This window comes from Centrocercus urophasianus, unplaced genomic scaffold (assembly GCF_019232065.1).
Source record: "Centrocercus urophasianus isolate 14NV4802_14NV808 unplaced genomic scaffold, USGS_Curo_1.0 seq_18, whole genome shotgun sequence".
NCBI classification, from domain to species: domain Eukaryota; kingdom Metazoa; phylum Chordata; class Aves; order Galliformes; family Phasianidae; genus Centrocercus; species Centrocercus urophasianus.
Window position 1 is genome coordinate 4,738,751 of NW_024884733.1, and position 16,625 is coordinate 4,755,375.

Here is a 16,625-nt window from a genome sequence, read left to right on the forward strand (position 1 = left end):
GGGGTTATGGGAATGAAGCTGCATTTCCTGGGGGTGGGTGGGTGGTGTGTCAGCTGTTGCTGTGCTCCCTAATGCTTTCCCTTGCACAAAGCAATTCACTGCCTTGCTTAGCTGGCTGTTGGTGCTGTGCCTGTGGGGCTGACCACTCTGACCAGCCTCTGTGCTGAGGGAAGAGTATTAAGCACTATTTTTGGCTGCAAATGAGTACAACTCCAGTGAATTAACTTTGAGATGTTATTACTGGCTGTAGGAGTGGGTCAGGTTTCAGCCTGGGAAGGAAGCGGAGAAGTGATGGTCTGCAATCATTCCTCTTAACTGCAATGAGGGCAGAGGCACAGTGAGTGCTGTGGTTGGGAGGAGGCCACCCTGCAAGCAGGAGTGATCAGGGGGCTCTGGCCCTTCTCTTAGCAGCACAGTCTGACTTCACCTGGGAAATGAGAGGCAGGGAGGGCTGGACAGACTTCTCAGGTTGATGTGCACAGCTGTGAACAGAACGAGCGTTTGATTTTTGCCAGTGCTGCCATAAGGAGACGTTGCAGATAGAGAACGCTGCACCCTTCATTCCTGACAAATGGATGGCTGGATATATATAAAGCCTGAATATAAAGCAGGGGTTTGGGGAGCTTGTTTGGCGTTTGTGTTTTTCCACAAGCTCCTGTTTCTCTGTGCTTTTGCCTCTGTTGATCACAAGAACCCTTTGACCACGCTCCTGCAGTGCATGGGGACAGATGTGAGAAACAGCTCGGACCATAGCCAGGGAATGGTGAAACCTCCCTGGAAGTGCCATGCTTTAATTTGCATTTCCAGGGCTCTGGCAGGAACTCATGCCTTGCAGTGTGCTCAGCAGTGGATGCGCTAAATGGCCGTGAGCCGCCGACCCACTGGGGCAATCTGTTGGTTGGCAGCATGATAGCTGTCCTGGCTCCAACCAGTGGCTTGGGGAGCTGGGGGCTGGACCAGCTGGCTGCATTTTTGTAGTGGGTTTTGTTCCATTAATTTGAAGCTCAGCCTGGCTTGGTTTCTTTGGTTCAATAGGCTGCGTTGCAGGCTTAGATTTCACCTTGCGTTAAATTCATGGAGTGGGGAGAGCAGCGGGGCTGCAAATGCCTGTGCAGATTGTCCTAAGAAATGGGGAGCAAGGCTGAGCAGCTCCTAGAGAAAGTCAGAGGGAATGACTGCCTGGCAGCTGCTCCTTCGCACCAAGCAGCCTGCAACCAGACTGCAAATACACGGCTGTCGGGGGGCAGCTGGGCAATTGTTTCTCAAAGCAAGTCAGCTTGGCGTGGGGAAAGCAAATCCTATTTCACAGAGGCAGGAATAGCTCCATCAAACAAGGAGCCCAATGGCCATGGTTCCCGGGTGACACTTCTCTCCCCAGATGTGGTGTCAGTGGCAATGTGGCCATTTTGCTCATGTCCAGGAGCTCCCAGCCTGACCTGCCTTGTCTTCTCTCAAGGTGCCATCCCATAGTTTAACAAACCCTCTTTTCTGTTTTGTGTCTTGACGGCACCTCCTGATGTACTCCCCTGAGGATGGTTACTTCAAGCCAGTGTGGCACACTGGTGATGGAAACCAGGCCAGCATCCTCTGCCCTTTCCCACCATCTCTTCTTTCTGCCCTGCTTGTCTTGGTTATTCTTTCCTTCTTCTGGAAGGCTGTGGAAGCAATCAAGAGTTTGCAATGATTTTCTAAGAAACCTCTGTTTCTTTGGAGAGCTGATTAAAGGCAAATGGGAGAGACTCTAATTGCATCCATGCTTTTATCTCCTCCAGAGGCACCGAGGTTTGCCGGGAGAATCAGAAAACCCTGCTTTCTGCAGGGCCAAGGAAACTCTTTATCTCCATCTTTAGACACTGGAGCAGCGGGATAGCCAGCGAGCGAGAGTCTGTGATACACAAGGACAAGCCATGGTGCTTTCCTCTCTAACCTCCATCTCTGCCTCGCATGTTTTCTAAGCAAATCTCTATGGAAACAGGTGCTGCTTGTAGCCGAGCCCCTGTTTTCCCTTTTGCTTCGCTGCTTGGGAAGGAAGGAGAGAACAGAGATCAGTGAAGGATGGATGAGATTTGGATTGGGCACGGGGAGCTGCTTCAGCTGCCTTGGCAGAGGTATCCCTGTGCTGGCATCCCTCAGTCCTGCCCTACTGGTGGGAAAGGAGGCTGAGATGAGCCCAAGCTGAACGCTGCTCACACTTGGGCTGCTCCAGTGTAGGTGGCAGGGCTGAAATGTGGGGATTGCTAGGTCCTTCCAAGCGTGGAAAGCACTTCCTTCCCGCTGCTCTTCCTGGGGCAATGGTATTTGTCTTAAGAACAGGCATTCAGAATGTAACTTAATGTTGCTTTCTTCCCAAACCAAGTTGATATTAGAGCCTTTGTGGCTCTGCTAGAATTACAATATGTGATTACTGGAGTTGAAACACTGGTTAATTACCTAGTCATTTGTTGTAATACTCCCAATTAGCTTGTGAAAGCATAGCAAATGCATTACTTCACACCTGCTTTTAATGGCTTGTACAAGGTTATTCATAGATGGTGGAAGATAAGCCGTTATGTGTGTCATATTAGGGTGCTATAGCACTTTGGTGCTTGGCTGTGCCCTTCCATAGGCTGGGGAGGGCAGGAATTCATGACCTAGATGAGCAGAGCATCTTTTCCACCAGCAGGCCACATGGATGCGATGCATGGCTTTTATGGAGAGCATAGAATGACTAAGGTTGGAGAGGACATCTCGGATCCTCAAGTCCTACCCCAACCCACCCCCACCGTGCCCAGTAACAACATCCCTCAGTGCCACATCCCCATGTAACACCTCCAGGGATAGTGACCCCATCACCTCCCTGGGCAGCCTGTGCCAGTGCACCTCTGCTCTTTCAGAGAAGGCATTTCTCCTAATCAACTGTGTGGCAATGCCAGCAAGGTTCAACTTGCTGGGAACACAAGGTTGTGACGTGTCCCCCCCAGCCCCATTGCTGCTTGTTGCCTCTGTGCACTGCCTGATTTCATGCCCATGAGAACGCACGCATCAGGGCAATGTTTGCCCATACAAGTGCCTGTTTGCCCACACAAAACATTTGTACATCTGGCTTGGCAGATTGGTGCACATGAGAAAATGGGCAAGGAAACACTGAGGCCTGGATGGCAAACTGGGGCTGTTTTTCTTGTTTTTTTTTTCTCCCAGGAAGGTACCAGGTTATATCTGCATTGAAATGTGTCCTTCAGTAGAGGTTTGGCTCACAGATTTTGTGCTCTAATAGTTGAAATTTTGCATCTGTGTTCAGCGTGGTAGAACATCTAAAACACTTGCTGGCTTTTTGCCCATAAAGCTTTGATGGTGATGGATTGATGGTTGTATGTAATGATTTTAGTGATCTTTTCCAACCTTAACGTTCCTATGATTCTATAACAGCCCTTTCCTGGACTTTTTGTCTCAAGATCTCGCTGGTTCCTTCCCTGTGCTACCCCAGCTTAGCTCCAATCAAGCTGCCTGTCAGCACAAGGAGGAGGGTTAACATGGGTTCTAGACCCAAACCAGGCATGTTCATGTGATAATGCCCTAAGGGGAAGCAATGGAAAGCAAACTGGCCTGTTCAGGAGGCAGCTTCAAGCTGCCCATAGCTTGGTTACACGCATGGACTCGAGGATGTGTGAAGCACAGGTCTATAGAAAGCCCTCAGCAGTGGCAGAGACAATCCATGGGTATCTAGGTGCTGTTCCCCATCCAGTTTTCTCCCTCAGCAAAGACACGCTCAAGAGATTATCGCAGCCTGGCTGATGGTTTTAAACCACAGCAGCCGTGAAAGTCTCCATTATGCATCTCCAAGCTGCTTAGCGATAAAGTGGGTGGAGAAGGAAGCCACGTTTCCTGCTCAAAGAGCGTGTGGGAATACCTTTTCAAATGTTAATTTCTCATATTTTTCAAAGCTACCCAAAGGCACTGGTCCGAGCAAGCACGAAGAAGCTGTGCATATCAAACCAGCTACTGGGGGGTGTAGGATTTACAATCTGCAGAGGTGTTTGTTGTGGGGAAGCGGAAAGAGCAGCCACCATTTCTACCACTTCAAGTGTAAAATTAGATGCGTGTGCCTCCCTGTAGCTCCAGGGAGAAAGGTGATGGATAGATGTGAAAGCAGGATCAGACCAGGAGCTCTCTGTTCCCTCTCCCAGGTCCTTCACCCTACAGCACCATCACCAGCCCCTAAGCACACAGTGCAGCCCCAGATAGGGCTGTCCTTGATCAGGTGCCCAACAGATGTACAAAGCCCATCCTACATCTGAAGCCATTTCATTCCTCGCTATTAAAATGTCCCGCTGTAGAAATTCATCATCTCCCAGGATTTTATTATTGATTAAAAAACACTTTCTGCAGGAGCTGCCCAGGCAATGTGGGGCTAATTGGCTGTTGCTAATACACGTCCTTGTAGCTTTTTCTTTAAAAACAACAACGAGGAGGGAAAAAAAAAAAAAGGGTTGTGCACAATTTTTAATGCAGGTTTGAAAAGGGAGAAAAATCTCTTGGGTCTGTACCCACCTCAAGTTTTAAAGTGCAGAATCTATGTCTGTTCTTGAATAAGAAATGCATGCTGACTGCCAAATTTCAGCATGAAAGCAGCCAGAAGCTATCCGGAAAAAAAAAAATGTTTTGCAAATACCTTTTGTAATTGTAATTTTTTTTGTTTTTAAAGAGAGAAAAACAGGGGGAAAAAAGCAGAAACTGGAAAGAGTTCAGGAGTCCTTTCTTTTTAACCTTTGAAAAATGAGATCTTGTATAACTCAGAGCCTAGAAGTGACATCTTAGCTGAACAAACTCTTCAAAACAGGAGTTTATGGTTTGCATCTCATTCCTCATAGGCAAGCAGATTTGTAACCAATGTCTCTTCATACCAAGTGCTCGAGCGAGAACAGAAAATGCCTCAAGCCTGGCAGTAAATCCCACAAGCAGATTCAGAGCGTGCTGACCCAAAGTACAAATTACTTTATTTGTGGGGGTTTGGTGTGCCTCTGTCGTTGTATCCATGAGCCTGCGCAGGATGATGGGTATGGCCAAGCCTACAGCAACACAAATGGTTTTTGGGAGAGTTTCACTGTCAATTTGGGTGGCTCTGGATGATAGTCCTTTTTTGGTCTGGAGGCTGTCATCACTGAATGAGGGCACGGAGCTCCCAGGAGTTGATGGGTTTGTTTCTTCCCTGTTCTTCCCTTGGCCAACATATCCTGGGAGAGATGGGTGCATTCAAAGAGATCCCTCCCTTTGCTCTTTTGCTCGTTTGCTCTTCACTCTATTTTGGCATTGTTTTTTCGGTCGATCTTCCTCTCAAGTTTATCATTAAGACCAATAATGGGATTGTTCCCATCCCTTTCCCAAAACAGGAGTGAAACGGAACACAAGAGAAGGCATTTCCATTGATGAATAAGAAATCTCTGTCCTCTTTCTGGGAACCGTAGACATTCAGCTGGGTTGGACCTGGAGCGAGGTGAGTATCCCTTTGGTGAGCAACCCTTCATCAGGCCTCATCTATTGGCTGCGCTTGAGGTTGGTTTGGGGTACAAGAGGAACAGCTCTTCTCCACTGCTGCACTCCAAGAGTGGGGCTGATGCTGATGTACTTCCCTTACCCTGTCTCTCCTGGGAGCCCTCCTGACTTAGTTTGGATTTGCAGCCCCTGCTCTGCTGCACAGTGCACAAACAATGCCTTCGTGATGCACAAAGCAAAGGAAGTCATGGGGAAACTCTCTTCAGAACAGGCTTTTTTTTTTTTCACAGATCAAGTATTTCACGACCTAGTGGAAGTCACAAACAACATGGGGCCAAGCATTCGTAATGTTTGGTGCCTATTTGTGTAGCTATTGCAGCTAATATCCCAAATAAATACCTCTGTGACTAATTCCTTGGAAGGATAAAACACAATGAAAGGAGCTGTCACATGAAAAGAGATGATTTTGATGTTTGTTTTGTGTTTATAAACATAAATTCTGCCTCTTGGGCTGTGTAATATGCTTCATCTAAAACCCTGTTAGTCTCTTGCTAGAAAAACATATTTGTTTTCTGTCCTCGTCTCCAAAAGCCAAAGAAGCAGCCTTATCCTCTCTGGGCTCAGGCAAACCTCTGCATGTTTTGCTGAAGATCTAGATGTACAAAGCCTTAAATTCTAAAAATAATTACAGTTTCATTCAATGTGATTAAACTATGGAATTTTTTTTTATTTTTTTTTTGCTTAACAGCAACAATTTTTAAAAAAATTAAAAAATCAAACCTGTTGTCGTCATCAGAACCTAAAAATAACAGGAAGACGACTGCTGGTGCCAGAACGATACCAAACCAAATCTATTATTGAATTAGATTCTTTCCAATTGTTGTTCTTAGGAATATATTTCCCTTTTTCCCTCGGGGTTTGTTTGGAGCCAAAGTATTCTGCCTGCCAGTGCCATTCTAGCACTCAAATTAACAAGAAGTGATGTCTCTTACAGTAAAAACCAATATCCATTGAAATATTGATGAAGCCGAGGAGCTGGCGGTGTCTGGTTCCTCACTGCCAGCTGGGCATGCTGCGTGGGGAAGGAGCGTGAGGCTACCATGCATGGACTGTGGGTGGTCCAAGAGGAGTCCAACCTGTGTTGTGCTGGGAGCTCCTGGCACTCCTTCCTCCTTGCTTTCCTTCTTGCTGGATCAGCAGGCACTGTTTGCTCACCAGGGAAGATTTTTGAGGACCTACTTGCTCTCCATTTGCATAAAAAGTTACATCTTTTATTTATTTTTCCCAACTTTTTACTCTAATTAAGCTGCTATCAAGCTCATTTCATTGTAGCTAGACAACTTGGGGCATTACCCTGTGATGGGGAAGGGACCTGATCCAACGGGTTGGTTTTCTGCCTTCGTCTCCATCTCTTTCTTCTCCAGCATGTCAACGTTATTTTAAGACTCTCCTGCAGTCATCTGTCTTCATTGCTGAGCATTTCTTGCTTGCTGGCATCTTATTTTCCAGCTGCCCCATTATTCTCACCATCTTAGCAGGGGCACTGATTGCTGATGCTGCTGAAAGCCCCTCTGGAAACACAGGCTGAGCTTTCATTAGCTGAGTGGCATGCACTTAATCTCCAGCACCACCCTGGATTCATCTCTCCAAGTCATCTTCACCCATAAGGATTCCTTGCCATTATGTTGGCACAGCTAACTGCCTTCTCCTGTTGGGGCTGACTTCCTTAGAATCATAGAACAGCTTGGGTTGGAAGGGACCTCAAAGATCACCCAGTTCCAACCTCCTGTGTTGGACAGGGTTGCCACCCACTAGATCACCCACCAGATGACACTGTCCAGAGCACCATCTGACCTGGCCTTGAATACATCCAGAGATGGGGCACCCACAACTTCTCTAGGCAGCCTGTCATTTCAACAGATTAGAACTTGCTCTTTGCATCTCCACTGATGCAAACGGAACAGTGATGCTGTGCAGATCTACCACAAGCTTTTGATTTGACCTAGGATCAGGGAAAACTAAGTGCACATTGCCCAGCATCCTCTTTCGAGCTTTCCTTTGCAGGAGTTGACCACAAAATTGCTCAGGCTGAGCCTGCCACTGGCATTAACACAACCAATTTTTCTGGCAGCTCTCTGCAACACCATCCCTGGAGGTGTTTAAGAACTGTGTGGTTGAGGCGCTGAGAGGCATGCTAGGTAGGTGTGGTGGGGATGGGCTGATGGTTGGACTTGATGATCTCAGTGATCTCGTTCAACCTTATTCTGACTCTATGACCTGCCTTGCCCCAGCTGCCTTCCCACAGCCAGCGAGCATGTCAGATGTGATGCTTTCAGCTCTACCACCCAGACATGCAGTACGTGACACAATCCAGGCTGGAAGGAGCCATGTGTTTTCTCCTCCTGCATGCAGCTCTACTCTGCTTCCAAACACATCCTCTTTGTACGGTGACTTTGCTCACAAACGTCAAACAGCAGCTGTTTGGCCAGGACTCGGAAAAGCAACCACTAATTCTAACTGCCTTAATTCTTAAAGCAAGGGTTTTCACTACTTGCAGAACAAAGGCTTCCTTTTCTTCCCCTCCAGTTGTGGGTATTTTTACCTATTTCCTTTGTAAACGTGAACCATGGAAACAGTCAGACCTCATCAAGCATGAATGTCTTTGAGGTTTCCTCTAGTAGAAAGAAAATGTCATGGCACCTGTCAGAACCAAGTTATCCAGGGCTTCTCTTATTTCATTTAAGCATGAGCAACCTGCAGTGTGTCAGAGGTGGCTCCAGGTAAACAATGTGCCTGGTGATGCTGGAAGTCACCTCAACGCTGTGCTTGAAAAGTTGAGCAGGAAGCTGTGCAGAGAGGTGTTTCACAAAGCCTTCTGCTCCTGCCTCAACTACCACATCCCCCGAGCCACATCTGGTGTCTTGGCACCTGCAGCAGAAAGGACATGTGAAATAAGGACCCAAGCCACAGGTCAGATTAAGGCTTTCTTATCCTCCTAAGAAATACAGCCAAAAGAATTGAATTTTAGGACATGGATTTCATTGCTGCAGCTAAAATATCACTTGTTACCCCATTTCCTTTTTACAGTCAGCCTAGGATGGATCTCTAAGCTTGCAGTGCTTGGCTGCTGCTTTTCCAAAAAGTGCTTAAGAGCTGAAGGGAATGAAATCCAACAGGCATCCCCTGGGGAGGGAGCTGGGAGCACTGGAGGAATGAGGTGCTGTTCACTGGGGATGCTGTGTGTCCTCATTTCCTTTGATGAGACAAAGTAGAAAAGACAGACTCGCCTGTGCTGGGAAGCATTAGAACAGAAGCTCTCACTGACCAGCTATGCTGGGGCTTCCATGAAGATATGCGTGCTTCCCAAGGACAGGATAAACCCTCCTCAGAGCACCTCCAAGGGTGGTGTGGACACTCTAAAGCCAAGCAGTGTTCTTTGTCTTTTGACCAGTGCCAACATTAGGACAAAGTGTGTTCAAGATTGGCTCTGTGTTTATCACTTATCATAAAATTCATCTTACCATGCCCTTTCTTACAGTCCGGAGCATGCTAATCCTGGCTCTTCAGATGTCTTTTTCTTGGGGGAGCTGACTTCAGCCCCAACATAGGCTGCTCAGAGGGCATGTTTCCTGCTGCTTCTCTGCTAAAAGGATTGGCTGAAGCCAGCAATCATAGAGGAGAATAAAAGACTGTAAGCAGGGAGATCTGGTAGCAGACTGCATGCTTTTAAATTCACATCCGCTGCACATGCTTTGGGTGGGAGAAGATGCTGTAGGCTTGCATGATAGCAGAGCATATGCAGTAGGAACACAATGGGGTGAGGAAAGGAAACGTGGTCACGAAAGGTTTAGCATACATGCTAGAACAGCTTGTGTGAGAGGCTCCAAAAGTTTTTTGTGTGGAGCACCTCCATCTGGGGTGGGTTGGCGTGGAGTTGACTGTGTCCTAGTGCTGGAGAGGTGAGCTGCCAGACTGTCACACTTCACTCCATCCCTGCTTCTTATGTTTTTTGCAGTATTGCTGCTGGAGGTCAGGAAGTAAAAAAGTGAAACTCTGTCTGCTCTTATAAACCTGGAAGTGAATGCAGAGTACAGCTTAGTAGAAATTACTGACTTCCCCAGACAATCTGAATGTAAGTAGATGTAGCAGAAACACTCATGGCCTGAAGCAGTGATTGAGCACCTGGTGGGAAGGCAGGGCCAACGTGGGGAGCTCAGGTGTGTGCAATGCATCTGAGTGACCAGAAGGTATGGAGCCAGGATCCACCCTCCCAGACCTCATTTAAGGGTTGGCAAAACCAGAATTCCAGGGCTCATCAACTCCAGAACAGCAATGGGAAGGGATGAAGGAATGGCTTTAATGGTTCTTTGACAAGTTAGTTGAGAAATTCCCTGTTTTTAAGGACCTTACTCAAAGGCTTAGTACGTTCTGTGAAGTTGTAGGGAAAAAAAAATGATGTCATTTAAGAAGATAATTGAAAGCACAACAAATCCATTGAGCTGAGTGGCTGAGGTGTTTTGTGCTTGAGTCCCGCTGGAAGCCCTCAAACATTAGAAGGATATGCCATAGGAAAAGAGGAATATTTGAGGAGCATCTGGAGAGATTGGCTTTATCTGTCCTCTTCCCTATTTATGCTTATTAGAGATGAAATTGAAGTGCAGCACGATTGAGTTATGCATATAAAGAAGAGTCCACAAACAAGAAAACATAAGCAATGTGGGAAGGAACAGAACTGCAAAGAGAACGAGAGGAGCGAAATTGAACAGGATGCCAAGCTGCAAAAGACATTTCAACAGCACCTAATTAAAACCGTTCACATTTGCAACAGACAGAAGGTAAAGGCATTCACTAGGAAACAGAAGAAAGGGGAAAAAAAGAAAAAAAAAAAACCCAACACATTAAAAGCAGTTATTTAGTCAATCACGGGAGATTCTGGAAAAAATGACAACCTCGAAGGAAGGCCGGTTGAGTAACAAGAAATGCAAGGAGAGTTTGGGGGTTATCTCCCTTTGCCTCCCAGCGGAACGGAGAGACTTCAGCTGTTAATAATGAGAAAAATCATGTGCAGCAGCCCCTACCCACAGCACTTGGAGCCGATGGGGAGCAGGCAATGCCAACGTTGAGCATTTATCTCCACGCGCTGACTTGAATAAGATCACATAGCAACCAACCCAGGACTGGGAAATCAACCCACTTTTCCCAGGTCCCACTCCAGTGCCTTAATCATGAAATTATCTGCCAGCTTCTTTTGTTAATTAATGAATCTTCATCTTTTTGGCTTTAGAAACCATAGACGCAGCAGCAGTGGAAAGGCTGAAAATCCAGCACGGTACCTTTGGTAGCAGGAAGAGCTGACAACAGTTTTTCTCATAACCTGTTATGTTCACCACTGGTTTGCCTGGTTTCAGCTGTGTAGCAGAGCAGCACAAGCTTAAAAGTGGAATAATCATGACAAATGGGTCCTCAGCCATCTTTCAAAGAGAACAAATGAAATTTCCACTCGTATGACAAAATCACAAGAGATGAAAAAGCAAGAGGAAGAAGCTACACTGTGCTCTGCTTGTCTCTGTCTAAGCAAAATCACTTCAATAATTGGCGAACGCAGTATGAAAAATAACAAATAACATATGAAAGGGAAGAGAGTAGCATGGCATGTCTGAGAAGGAAAATGGGAAGGGTTTTTTTTCTTTCATGTGGAGGAGCCTTTGCTTTCAGAAAGAGCTAGCGAGGTGAAAATGGAGCTTTCTTGCTGGAGAGAGGCTGATTTATGGGTACACGAGGAATCTTGCCATTCAGAGATAAGGTACCTGAGTGCTTCGTTAACAATGACTGATGAAGAAGCAATCAGAACTGTAAGAAGGAGCTTTTCGTTAAGTAGATCAGGAGCTGTCAGAGGCCTTTGGCCACCCACCCTCCTGAGATTGGGTCATCCTCTCCTTGTCCACCTGTGATGCTCTACGGAGATGTCATAAATCACGTCTACAGTTCATGAAGAATTACCATCAGGCCAAAGGTGTGTGTCGAGCTGTCCTATGCTGGGAGGTCCTTTGTTCTTCCCTTCTGCCCAAATAGGACTAAAATAACCTTCCTTGTGTCAGTGGGTGGCTGCTGGCAGGGGAGACAAGTGGCCCAGGCACATGGTTGACTCAACGAAGCCATTTTACAGGGGCAATAGGAGCGGGAAGAGCAGAATCCCCCCCGGACCGCCTCCTCCTCCGGGAAGTGACTGATGAGCCTGGCAGCCTCTGAACAAATATTTCCGATGCAGAGAATTCACTTGTCAGCTTGGAGGAGCCTCGAGAGGAAATTTCCAAAGCAAATCTGTCGGAGATAATGACACCACACGAGGAAGCCCTCCTTAGGAGGAATGTCTTTGGAAGACGTGGTGTGTCTGAAAATACCATGTGTCTTGCTGTTGATGAGCTAAAATTCAGGCAACCGTGGCTGGGTTCTTAACCCGCGAGCTGTGGCAGATGAAGCATGAGGAGGAGTAATTCAGTTTTTTCCTCCCCGGATGCTTCCTTGGTCAACCAGATGTGTTTTTTCTACATCAGAAGCCTCTCTTCAGGCCTGAGACACCTTGCTGCACTCTGCCTTGCCAGGATTACAAAGCAGGGATTTTCTGTGCATCTGGATGGTTGTGTAATTGCCTAAGAGAGTGAAACTCCATCTCAGCTGAAACCTCTTAGCTCTGCTGCTGAGATAAAAAGCAATTAACAGTAACCGTAACCAGAAACATTTTTAGTGTGAAGATGGGCAGAGAATGGCAAATAGATACATCAACAAAGCTGTTTCTGCCTTGTAGTTTGCTGTTTGCAATCAATGGGTCATTAATTTTTATGTGGCTACCATGTATTTATAAGCAGTTTGGGAATCTGGAACTTATTACATATGACAGTGGCTTTGATTATGTTGGCTGCTTTGCGTTACCCGTGATCCTTTGGTTTCGAAGTCACCCCAAAGGACGCAGCAGGCAGAACTGTGCTCTGGGGAAGCCCTGGTATCTGAAAGCAATGTGCCTGCAGGCTGTGCCCTGCTGGTCGGATCTCTCAAATATATTTCGTCCAAATGGGGCTGATTTTGCACAGCCATTGCACCTCCGATGGCTCATGAATGCTTAGTAGATGTTATGTAGCTTGTTCTTCTAAGTAAGTGGTATTTCATCCTGTCAAATACGAAATTGGCTCAGGTCAGAAACTTTGCGCTGAGCTAGGCAGTCCTTGTGGTTTTCACTAATTAAATCTAGGGCAGATAACCAGTGGATTCTTCATCTGAGCAAGATTGACCATTTTGACCTCTTTTCTAGATGTTTTCTGATTCATTACCTTGTGTTTCAGTTCCCTGAAATGGAAAAAAGCTCTAAAGTATGTTGGATAACTTGAATTTTACTCAGCAAGTGGATTATTTTACATCAAGTAAGGTTTTCTTTCCATGCAAAGTCACAGAGGCATCTGTATAGGACAGATGCATAAAATAATGCAAAGAATGCTACTTGGATTCATGTAAGTGATGCTTTTTTAATCTGAATAATTGCAAGTTTCCAGTTAGCAAATATGAAGATGTCAAGAACACTGTTGCACTCAGCACCAGAGCAGTGCTTCACTTATCAGATATTTTTAAGCAATCTCTCCTGGTTTGTTTTGTATTAGGCTGTGTCTCCAGATAATCTGTCAGCGATTACCTGTCTCGTTTTTATTATGTTCTGTTCCCTTGTGCACTCATTCAGGACTTCATTTGCTCCCATCTTGCAGACAGTTTTAAAAGCTAGGCTTGCTTCCCCACCACATGGAGAATTGATGCCTTTATTTCGGGTGTTTTGTGCTGTCTCCCAGGTATAAGGAGATGTGCTGAGTTTGTTCTACCTGAAGTTGGGATGGCAGCCAAGTACAAACCAAACCAGACCTTCAGCCCCTCACGGGTAAGAAGGGTTTTGCTGTGGCACTTGTGCATTTCACACATAGCTGGGTGTCCTCTTTGTCCTGTTGATAGCATGCTGTGGGCAGTATGAGGGCATTACGCTGGAGCAATCCAGCCTGGAAAGCTGTGATGCTGCACAAAGCTTGCCAGTACTTCCATGCCCATCCTGTACACGAGACAGCACAGATTCACCTCTCGCTCAGTGGAGGCAATGTATTGTGAAGAAGATTCTCTACTGCCCCAAGTGTGCCTAGACCCTTACAACTTCAAATTTCTCTTATATGGAAGATGGCAGACAGCAGGAATTTAAAAAACATCCACTTTTGGCTCAACAGCTGGCCGAGGAGTTGGTATGTCTTGACTCACTTTTGGTGAGGCATTGGAACAGGCTGCACAGGGTGGTGGTGTAGTCACCACTGCTGGAGGTGTTCATAGAATAGTAGGTGTCACATCGAGTGACATGATTTAGTGGCAAGGTGGCGAGCTGGTGGTTGGACTAGATGATTTCAGTCTTTCCAGCCTTAATGATTCTACTGTTCTAGGGAAGGACATTCATAAAAATTTGCAAACATGGGCACCTTGGTCATCCTCACAGCGTAAGGCAGAGGGATTCTCCCCCTTGAACACTGCAACCTTTGTAAGAATGGATCTCAGCACACTCCTGCAAGTGGATGTGCAGATTCCAGTGGGATTATCCTGGTGTAAACCATCAGGCCCAATGAACCTGTGATCCTACAGACAGGAGAGAAGGGAAAGCAGGTGTTTCTACAGCTTTCCTTTTCTCCTCCATGCTCCTTTAAAAAGGATAAATCTCTGCTGTGCAAATTTCCTGACAGCGGAATGCAAGCAGAAGACAGCCTGTCTTATCTCCATTTGCCCCCTTCTGTGCAAACGCTTCAGTTGCTTCCCCGCAAATTCAATGTTTCTCCAACTGCTGACGTGCTCTTCTTCCCTGCTCCGCAATTATGAACCGATGTGCTGATGTTTAAGTAAAGCGTTTTGTTTTTAAATGTGCGACATCCAAATTTACCCCCCCAGAAAATCCACCTTCCTCCCCGAATTCTCTCTGCTGCTAATTATAGAAATCTCGGCTTTCCAGCAGACACATTAGTCAACGGGAAGTTCAGCTCTTTTCAGAGGCTGAAGCTGGGGAAAAATAGGCTGAGGATGGTGCATACAACTGGGGCGTGTAGCAGGTATGCACTAGAGGGGAATTTGGAAATGCAAACAGACCTGGGGGGGCTGCCAGCTCCCTTTCTCCCACAATATTGCAGAATATCCCAGAATATTGCATTGTTGATCAGTCTTCATTTTTAAATCATCTAACACTATGCTGTCAAGACACATGTGTTGTTTTCACAGAGTTGGCACCAGAAGTTATTCTTTTTTTCTAGCTCCATATAGAGAAGGGTAACAAACATTCTGGGTTTGCTCGGAAATTGTTATGAAAGGAGATCCTGGGTTATACATCATGGTTGTTCCTGCAGTGAAGGTGTCTGAGTTTCAGCCCTGTGGTGCTCCTGGCTTCTAGGGTGAGGCCTCAGACTCCATCCGCACCACAACAGACGGTTAAAGTATATTTTCACAGCCACTCCAGTACTGATTTTTCTTAGGGAATCTTATTTACTTACTGCATTCCTTTATTACACAAGAAAGCTGGAGTCATTTTTCCTTCTAATGTGTTTTAGAGGCAATCTGACATTTTCTAATGGCTCTCAGGTATGCATAATTCACCCTGTTCCTCGTCTGCATTTTCCAAAATAACACTGGAAAATTATTTGGGCTCCTGCTTTTTTTGGACAGCCATTATTCTCACTTTTTCCAGGTTGACCTATAAATGTCCATATGCTGCAGGATATTTGCAGTAGGTGTAGGTTCCTTTGGAGACGGTCTTGTGTGGGAGACAATATGACAGCTCATCTGCATAGCACAGGCATCATACCCCTGATTTGATTTAGCAAAAAGTCCTGGATCTGGAGGCTTCTCCCATTCAGCCAGTATATTTAAGGGATTGCTCATATACACACAGTGCTCTCACAGCGTCATTTCTCCGTTCTGTGGGTAGTGCAGGTGGTTGTGCACAAATCGTGGCACGTGGCTGACCCTGCTGGGGAAAACTGCTTCTGGGGTTGCTGGTGGTGAGTGTCCATGGTGCATCCAGCCATCCTGGGTTATTACATGTGTGTTAAAGAACACTCTGCTCTTTCTGCCTGGTGTGACCCCAGCTGTTCTCTAGCTTTCTTGGCTGTGATGAGGGCCATGGGCTGACCGAGCAACTGTGCCACCAACTGTTTCAGAAGGGGACATTGTGGCTATAAAAGGCTGTGACAGTTGCCTGATCCCTGTTGGGCAGAGGTGGGGTACTTCTGCCATCAGGTTTGGGCTGGTGTGCCAGTGGGATGGTTGTCCTGGGTGGCAGTCTAGCTGCAGCTGCGTGTCATTCGCTCTGAAGGGCTGCATGCAGAGCTGGTCTCTCTGGCCTTGCAGGAGTGATAAGGAGCACTGTCAGTGAGCCTGGAGGGGTTGTACAGGGCTCGTCTCTGTCAGATACATGGCAGTGAGATGGGTCTGGGCGCAAGGGTGGTCGCTGTGTCAGTCACGCTGCGGACTGGAGCAGAGGCTGGTCTCTGGCTGTTGCACCTGGCAGGTGTGTGTGATGGGCACCTGTCTAAAGGGCTCAGTGATGCTCAGAGAGGAACAAGGCTGGTCCCCGCCTGTGTCAGTCACACTGGGGTTTGATGGGGGTGGGCTCTGCCTGTGTCTGTCACACTGGGGGTGTGATGGGGGTGGGCTCTGCCTGTGTCTGTCACACTGGGGGTGATGGGGTGGGTCCTGCCTGCCTCAGTGACACTGGGGGTGGTCTCTGCCTGTGTCAGTCACACTGAAGGGTGTGATGGGGGTGGTCCATGCCTGGATCAATCACACTGAGGGGCGGTCCCTCCAGTGTCCGTCACGTTGGGGCTGTATCAGCGGCTCTGGGGGAATAACAGAGATCGATCTCAGGATTTCAGTCACGCTTTGGAGATGACGGGCTGGTCTGTGACTGTGTCATTCACACTGGGGTTGGGACAGAGGCTGGTCCCTGTCAGTGCCCGTCCCATGAGGGTGTCACGGGGCGGTCTGTGGTTGTGTCGGTAACGCAGGAGGTGTGAGGGGGCTGTTTTTGGCAGTATCAGTCACTCCGGAGGCGTGATAGCGCTGTGTCAGTCACAGTGGTAAGAGGAGCGACCGGCCCCCAC